Source organism: Vicugna pacos, chromosome 31, assembly GCF_048564905.1.
Source record: "Vicugna pacos chromosome 31, VicPac4, whole genome shotgun sequence".
Lineage (NCBI taxonomy): Eukaryota > Metazoa > Chordata > Mammalia > Artiodactyla > Camelidae > Vicugna > Vicugna pacos.
In genome coordinates, this window is record NC_133017.1 from 20157911 (window position 1) to 20166171 (window position 8261).

An 8261-nucleotide genomic window follows, 5' to 3' on the forward strand; every position below is an offset into this window, starting at 1 on the left:
AACAGATTAACACAATTAACACAATATTATTGGCTATAAGTACAGTGTTGTATAGCATATCTCTAGAACTCCCTCATCTTGCCTAACTGGAACTTTATACAAGTGTTGGAAAGGATATGGAGAAACTGGAACCCTTTGTACATTGTTGGTGGGAGTGCAAAATAGTGCAGCTACCATAGAAAGCAGCATGGAAGTGCCACAAAAAATTAAAAATAGAATCACTATATGATCCAGATACCCTGCTTCTGTGTATTTTTCCAAAAAAAAAAAATTGAAATCAGGATCTCAAAGGGATATTCACATTCCCATGTTCATTGCAGCACTAGTCACCATAGGCAAGATGTGGGAACAATCTAAATATATTCATTGGCAGATGATTGGAAAAAGAAAATATGGTAGACACACACAATGGAATATTACTCCGAGAAAGGCTTTCATACACACCAGCAACAAACAATTAGAAGATACAGCAGAAAACATGACTTATATGAAAAATACCACATCGAAGATGTACCTAGATATGAATTTAACAAGAAATGTGCTACTGAGTGATGCAAAAAAAAAAAATACTTAACTAAATGAAATGACAATATGCATTCTTGAATTCAACGACATCACGAAGATAACAATTCTTGCTAAATTAATTTATAAACTGAAGAAATAACAATAGGGATTTTCAACAATACAAATGGACTCTAATGTTGACAGTGCAGCCACTATGGAGAACAATATGGAGGTTCCTTAAAAAACGAAAAATAGAATCACCATATGATCCAGCAACCCCATCCCTGGGCAAATATCTGGAGGGAACTCTAATTCAAAAGATACCTGCACCCCAAGGTTCATAGCAGCGCTGTTTACAATAGTCAAGACGTAGAAGTAACCTAAATGTCTATCAACAGATGACTGGAAATAGATATACATAATGGAATATTATTCAGCCCCAAAAAGAATGAAATAAAGCCATTTGCAGCAACGTGGGTGGACCTAGAGATTATCATACTAAGTGAGGTAATCAGACAAAGACAAATATGTGATATCACTTACATGTGGAATCTTTTTTGATTTACAAAACAGAAATAGACTCAGACATAGAAAACAATCTTACGGTGACCAAAGGGGGAAGGGAGAAAGGGATGAATTTGGAACTTGGGATTAATAGATACACACTACTGTATATAAAATAGGTAAACAACAGGGGCCTACTGTATAGTACAAGGAACTATATTCAATAGCTTGTAATAACCTATAATGAAAAAGGATCTGAAAAAGAGTAGATATGTATATAAGTAGAAATGAATCACTTTGCTGTACACCTGAGACATTGTAAATCAACTACACTTCAATAAAAATGAAAAGTAAAAAAGCTTAAAGTCAAAATAAATAAAAATAAACCTACAACTGACAAATTTAACAAAATTCCAGATCTCTAAAAGTAAACAGGAAAGCTAAAATCGTTCAGAAAATTAAAAAGTAACTAACCATGAATGGAATGAAAATCAAATAGGCATCAGACTTCCCACCTGCAACACATGGCACTAAAAAGTAGTGGAGAAAGTTTTCCATGATCTAAGAGAAAGTTACTTTGAACATACAGTGCTCTATCTGACCAAACTATATTAAATGAGAAGGAGAAAGTAAAGAGGTTCTCGGTACGTAAGAACTTGGAAAATTTATCAGAGGCTCCCCGTGACCTGAGGAAGTATTGCTACAAATCAACCAAGCAAAATAAAATGTGCCTTAAAAAAAGGAAAGTAAAGGACGTGTAAATAGTCATTACTGGGAAACCCTATAAAACCTATAATTACAGCTAAATATGTATTGACCATAACTTTAAAATATTAGTATGAATCTGGATCTACAATCACAGATGGTAGCAATTTGGGACATGGTAACAGTGGAAAGAGCAAAAGCAATTTCAAAGCAATGCTAATGTTATTGAAGGAGAATATGACACTAGTCATCATTAGAAAAAACATGACCCCAGATATGTTTTAAAATATTAGTGGTATCATTAGAAAACTAAAACTTATCTAAATAATTACTTATTTTTAAAGGGAATCCAAAATGAAATTATAAATTGTTGAGAAAAAAATGATAAAACTTTTACAGAGTGGCCAAGTATAGCTTCCAGGGAATTATATATATACTTAAAGCATTATATAACAAGAAATTTTTCAAATAAATTAACTAAACTCCTAATGCAAAAAGGCTATAAAATTTATAGCAAAATAAGCATCTTGAAAATAGGAAGAATAAATTAATAAAGATAAAATAAAAATTCATAATCTACAACATAAAACTAGAAGACTTTTTTAAAAGGTACTTTGAAAACGATATAATGAACAAATCTTTACCACGTCTGATTAACCAAAAACAGAAAGAAAATACAAAGAAATAATATTAAAAAGCCAACAAATGATCAATCACAGGTACAGGGGATATTTTACAAAGCCAAAGGGAATACCATGTAGAAATTTATACCACTATTTATACCAATATTTATAATTAAAATATTGATGAATAACTTTTTTCTTAGGGAAAACAAAAATTGCCAATATACTCCCAAAAAAGAGTAAAAAGTCCAAATAAAGTAGAAAATGAAAATAAATTTAAAGTAGAGGAAAGGATTCACTTTAAAAGACATAGTAGTAATCTAGGAAATAAAATAAAATGACAATTTAATGTCACCTAATGTCATCTAAGTGCTGCCCGTCAGCACTGGTGGGTGTTTGGATGAATTGTTCCCTCTCACGGTCTTTTCAAAGAAGTAGTACAAAGGAGGATGATTTTTCAACCTCTATAAAATTTATGTGCTTACTCTTTGGCTCAGAAATTTCACCTTGAGGAAAATATTCCACAGAAAGTCTCACTTGTGCCCAAAAAGGCATTTACAATGTTGTAGAATAATTTGTAATATTGAAAATACCGAAACAAGCCAAATGTCCCCCACTAGGGAGTTGGCTATATATTTTGCACATTAATTCTATAAAACAGCTTTAAAATTATGTCCATCTGTGTGTACTTAACTGAAAGTGTCTACAAAATGTTTTTAAAGGAAACAGAACAAATTATGGAGCAATATGTGCAATGTAATCCCGTTTAAATTCTAAAACAACGGGAACATTGTATCTAGCAGGGTATTTATCAAACTTAAGAATAATCATATTGAGGGGTTAAGGTATATGGAAACTGTATAAAGGGACAAAGATGTGAAACAAAGTAAGACTTAGTTTTTATTTTCTGATCTTCCATAACTTCAAATTTTCACAATGTGAGAAGTTATCCTATATAAAGCAATTTAACATTTTAAAAAGAAATGTCAAAACTTGCTGTGACTAGAGAGGTGATTGTTTTAGGTGAGTGTCTAAACTTGATGTATTTTTAAATTTCTGTTTTCTAATAACATACAGGAGACCTATGAAGAAGGAGGAGGAGGAAGTGGGGAGGAGGAGGAGGAGAGGAGGAAGAGGGGGAGGAGGAAGGAAAGGAGAAGGAAGAGGAGAAGAGGAAGAAAGAAACCCAATGGACAGTTCTCTAGCCAGAATGGTGTAGAACAGAAGAGAAAACATATAAGTAACCAAAAACATCAGTGAGAGAGGTGACATCATTACAGATGCTACAGATGCTTAAAAGAAATAAGGGAATATTATGGACAACTTTACATTAATAAATTAGACAAATTAAACAAAAGGGAGAAATTTCTCAAAAGACAGATACAATCAGTGATTGCCTGAGGACTGGACAAGGAGAAAGGGCTATAATAGCAAGAAAGGGGAGGAAATGTTTACAAAGGATCACGAGGAAACTGGTGGTTATGGATATGCTCTTTATCCTGATTGTGGTCACAGTTTCATGGTACACTTTTAGATGTGTAAATGTAATGCATGTCAGTTATATCTTAGTAAATATGTATAAAATTTTTTAAATTCCGAAGTACAATTCTCAGCACTTTCTTGTGTTGATATACTTGACGTTGTTGGTTGCCCGACCTACATCCATTGTCTTCCTCATCATTCCCAAAGGAACTTCAGTTTTGTGCCTCAAGAGAAGATAATTCCATCCCTATATCCTGGGATTAGCCTTTATTTATACCCACTCCCTTAGCAGCAATAGTTTTAGGAATCACATTTAACTCATTAAATGTGACATATTTTTCTGGTCAGGATTTGGTTCAGGAATGAACATGCGACTCCATTCAGTCCAATACTGAGCCAGAAGGGTGTGCCAAGGCTGTAAAATAAATTTTCTATAAAATAAATTTTCTCATTCTCAACACTGAGCGAGTGGAAGAAACAAATTCTCACTTCTGGACATCAGGAAGTACTGATAAGAAGCCAGAAGGAACTATAATTAATAATAATAATAATCTAAAGATAAAACCAACCCACAGATAAAGGGACCCCTAAGGGAATCCAGAGTAACGAAGGCAGATCCATTAGAATAAGGTGACCCTGAAGTCTTGTATATGTCTTAAATTCCAGTTAGAAGAGTTGATACATATCCTGGTTGTTTAAGCAAGTTTGAATCAGATTCTCTGTTGTTTGCAGCTAAAGATGTCCTACCTTATACCCTTGGTCACGCAACCGCATTTAACAGTTAACTATTCCTCTTCATGAAACATTCTCTTCCCTCACTTTTGATGATTGCAACCTCTTATCTCTCTGGTCTCTTCTTTTAAATCTCCTTTGTAACCTCCTCTTCCTCTACCCAACCATGCGACATATGATTTCCACGAACGTCTTTCTTTGGGGGACTTTGATTCTAACCCAAGGCTTTCTTCTAAATAATCTCAACCACTTCCAGGGTTTCCAAACCCTGAAGACCACCAAATGTATAACTACAGCTCAGATTCAGCCTCTTGAGCCCCAGATCCATATATCCAGCCACCTCTCAAAATCTCCCTTTAGGTATCTTAGCATCTTAATTCAGTCCAAACTGAGGTCATGATTTTGCATTCACATACACCAGAAATCTCTCCCACTAGTGTCTTATATCTCAGCAAATGTCACCTCTTCCATCCAGTTCAAGACAGATACCTAGAAATTATCTTTGAATCTAATCTCTCTCTCTCCCCTTACTATCCCCTACCTCAAAATATCAATCACCTGATCCCATTAGTCCAATATCCTAAATGTCTCTTGGATCCATACATTTTTCTCCAGTCCCAGTATCACTGTATCCAAATATCATTCATTATCATTCATCTCCTATTAGTGTGCCTTTTCTGCCTCAATCCTCAACCAATCCCTCCTTCATACAGTAATCTGAAATAAAATACATCTTAAAATACAAATCTTACCAACTATACTTGCTTGCTTAACTTCCTTTAATGGTCTCTCATTCCCCTGTAGGAAAGAGCTGAGAAATCTTAACATGGAGCACAAAACCATGCTTGATCTAGCTCCATCCAACGGCATTGATCTCATCTAATATCACTCTTCCTTTCCCTAAGTTTCACCTGCTGTACACCTTTCCGTTCCTCAGACCCACCACACTGCATCTCCCGATGGCCAGATATGCTGTTCCTTCTCTCTGGAACCCTCTCCCCTTCTCCCATTTCACATGCTTCCACGTCAGGGCTGACTTACTGGAGGTTATCATCACACAGACTAGGAGGGCTAGGACTGGTGATCCCGAGAGTTGCGTAACCCAAATGCCCTGCCCCCACTGTTGCCAAACTGCATCTTGATTATTGTTGAGATTTCAGCTTAAACACCTCCTCTTTTAGGAAACCTTCTCTGACTACCCACCCAGGCTCAGTCTGATTACTGTCTGGAGTTTGTGAGTTGTAACACTCGGCACGTCCATGACTATTTGCTTGCGTTAGCCTGTCACTGTCACTTAGCCAAACTAGTGATATTAATGGAGAACTGAACATAATGGTATACACAAGAATGTGGTTGGACTTTGCCCCTCATAACATGTCAAGGGCCTAAGTAATATTTAACAGCACATATTTTCTCCCTATCCCTGCTGACGTTCTTGGCTTAGAAATAGTATGAAAGAAAATAAAATAGAATAGCATGGATAATGCTTTCCATGTCAATACTTTGGCTTTTAAATGTGCCATTTCATATAGCTATGAAGCCTGGAGAATATATATGTGCAAATTTCTGTCCCATCAGTGCTCAGTCCCTGCAAAAGAGGCAAAGGAAGGCTATTACTGTACATACCTTTATAGACAGACGAAAGACGTCACATGAAGAATCAACACTGGGATGGCACATAGATGTCCATCTATGAAAGAGGTGCTTTAAAAAATTAGATTTTGTAACATTTACCAGGTGCACATCCCTTATACTACATACAAGTAGGGAAAGGCATAAACTTAGAATTTCTCCAGCAGTTTTGAGGAGCGAGGACTCGGAATCCCGCAAGTGAGCAGCGGTAATAGCTTTAACCCTAAAAGTCTTTCTTTAAGTAGAGAGAAAGCCAGGACAGCGTTGCATTCTCTCAGACCCATCAAAGCCACCATTATGCTCCCCCTCCCCTTTTCTCCAGACAGGAAAATTACCCTCAATCAGAGACTGAGTCATTCCCCAGCAAGAGGCAAGAACAAATGCAATGGAACAATGAAGGAAGTAGACCAGGGCAAACCAGACAACTTTGTTTCGCTGCAATGTTTTAGTTAGCTGCCAGCAAACACAGCGGTGATTATCAGAAGCAGCAGTGTCCAGGGACAGCCAACGAGGAGGTGAACCAGCAGGTAAATTCCAAAGCAAGCAGCATTTCTAAACATCTGAGTGCAGCCTGGCCTGACCACCCTGAATCATTGGTAGCAGCAGAGAGAATTTTCAAAGCTGGAGAAGAAGGACCACTCAGGAAGGTCTGTGCTCCTTCCCGCTCTGCTCTGCTCTGCTCCAACAGGCAGTTTGGAAGAGTTTTGTTCAGTTGAAGATGCAGTTTCCAGAAATCTAAAGAGGAACACTCTTTCTATTGTCTTCCTAGGTACACTAACATCTGAATTAAGCGTTTGAGTTTTCTTCTGTAGAATCATTGATTAGAATCATGCATTCTAGACTCAGACAGGCCCAGTGTTGAATCAAGACACTAATTCTTCATGACTGTGCTTCTTGGAGTCTCGCTGTCTTTGTAGGCACCATATTCCTAATAATACCCATGTTGCACCGTTGTCATGAAGATTTAAAGAGATACATCAAGTACCCAAAGCTCTGTAGACTTTCAGGTAAAAGTAGATCTAATTAGGACTATGGTTGTAAAGAAGGGAGCTTGAGGCTGCAGGGATAAAAGCTGGTCCAGAGCAAGACCAAGGTAAACTCAGAGGAGGTGAGTAGGAGCTAACTGGCTTAAAACTTGAAGCATTTCCCAAAGTTAGTTCCAGGGATATTGGAGCTAGCCCGGCAGGATATTAATAAATCCTGCTTATTTAAAATCTTTCTTAATAATTCACTTGGGAAACTTTGGATTAAATAACTTAATAGCTTTTCTTGTTGTAGGATTCCTGGGTGATTTTAACATGCTAGATGTTCATCGCAAACTGCCCCCCCAACACAAAATGGATTTGAGCACAGAGTCCTTTTTTCAGAGGGCATGTGTTAGGACTATTACCTCTTGGAACACAGTCTAGGAAATGTTGGCTTAAATGAATGGGCCTCTGGGTCCTGTCTGATAACTCTTCCTTAAACCAAAAGCTCAGAACCAACTTTTCCATTATGGTGCCCAGCGTCTGGGAGCTCTCCAAGGGCTTAAAGATGATGAAGATCTAGGGAGAAATTTGCTGGTTCCAGAGGAAGAAAAAAATACAATAAGAAAACTGCAAAAAAAATTGAGACAGATGCTTAAGTAAATGTCTACAAAGTGTAGCATCATTCCATCATGTCAACTCCTGTTCAACACATTGTATATAATTACATAAAAATGTACTTTTTCTGGAATGTGGGTGCATTGTAACAAATTTGCTATGCTGTGATTCAGGGGATCCGTTAGAGTAAGAGCCCAGAGTTTACAAAGGCTGTTGGTTACCTTTATAAGGGCCATACCTTTAAATCATGTAGATACATCGTATGATGTAGATGCATTCACGTGTGCATACACACACACACACACACACACACACACACACACACACTTACCCTGGAGCTGGAGAACGTCCAACCAATTAAGAACCAAAATTATACACCAAGTTCTTGGCGCAAAAGCAGCAGTCAGCTTCAGTCCCTTAATAGTGAGGTGGGTTGGAAGTCCCCCCTCCCCACCCTCCATAAGCCGGCAGTGCCCAAGGACTCAGTAAGGTTTGG